The sequence below is a fragment of the Oncorhynchus mykiss genome, chromosome 13, assembly GCF_013265735.2.
Source record: "Oncorhynchus mykiss isolate Arlee chromosome 13, USDA_OmykA_1.1, whole genome shotgun sequence".
NCBI lineage: Eukaryota > Metazoa > Chordata > Actinopteri > Salmoniformes > Salmonidae > Oncorhynchus > Oncorhynchus mykiss.
The window spans coordinates 4400702-4401822 of record NC_048577.1 but is presented as its reverse complement, the minus strand read 5'-3'; the positions used below and the strand labels follow the sequence as shown (position 1 = coordinate 4401822).

Genomic DNA, 1121 nt, shown 5'->3' with positions numbered 1-1121 from the left:
CAGCTATCTGTGGTGACTAAGTGTTAAAACTGTCATCTTCTCTGTTCTGAAGTTACCATGTTTGTTTCAGCAGAGGAGGAACACAATGTTGAGATGATGACAATATAGTTAAAGTATACATCAATATATTTTATTACATTGGTCCACATATGTTACCAGTGATTGAGAAAGGATGGAGCAGAATGGATTTCCAAAAGTAGAAATGTTACAAAGACTAACACTAAACTAACAGTATCCTGTCTCTGTGTCAGGTTAATGGTGTCATCATTTCAGCTTGGGTCTGTTGTGTTGAGGGTTTGGGAGGTGGAGTCTTGGGTTGTTGTGTTGAGGGTTTGGTAGGTGGAGTCTTGGGTTGTTGTGTTGAGGGTTTGATAGGTGGAGTATTGGGTTGTTGTGTTGAGGGTAACAGATCATCTTTGCGGTCAGGAAGAGGGACTAGAGAAGTCAGATCAATGTTTTATTTAGTTAATAATATACTATACTACATACAAGTCAGACAAAATAACATTATAAAACCACCACAATAAAATGATAACATATGTGTATTAAACCAAAATCATCCTTTAACGTACTGATGAGTGTCCTCAACTGTACACATTCCCCTTAACACATCACACACCCCTGATCCAGACACATTCCCCTTAACACATCACACACCCCTGGTCCAGACACATTCCCCTTAACACATCACACCCCCTGGTCCAGACACATTCCCCTTAACACAACACATTCCCCTTAACACAACACATCTCCCTGGTCCAGCCACAATTAATGCCTTGTTTCACCTAGTTGGCTCAGGGATTCGAACCAGCTACCTTGCAGTTACTGGCCCAACACTCTTAACTGCTGGGCTACCTGCATCCCATAATAAATTATATTTGTTGTCAGGAGGAACAGTCTAGAGAAGTCAGATGTTATTATTTAGTTAAGAATGTACAATCATAAATACAATTAAGACAAAACAACATCACAGTAAAATTATAATTATTATAATGCTCATCATCATCATCATCATCATTATAATCTACTGGGTGGCTGCGCTCATATTGAACAGTTTAAACTGCAAAGGCGGAGTTTGTTGACTCCACCCCTATATCGACTCCACCCCTATATCACTGTCA

At 39.6% G+C, this 1121-nt stretch overlaps 1 protein-coding gene across 1 annotated transcript in view; it reads right to left on the bottom strand.

The window, feature by feature from the left end:
- Positions 1 to 429: 429 nt before the first annotated feature.
- The window catches only part of LOC110485391 (CMRF35-like molecule 8), a 7028-nt gene continuing 6336 nt past the window's right edge, over positions 430 to 1121 (bottom strand). Inside the window, exon 7 of the mRNA XM_036939910.1 lies at positions 430 to 1121. This exon is cut by the window's right edge and continues 487 nt beyond it. The gene's annotated coding sequence lies outside the window, so the exon portion shown is untranslated.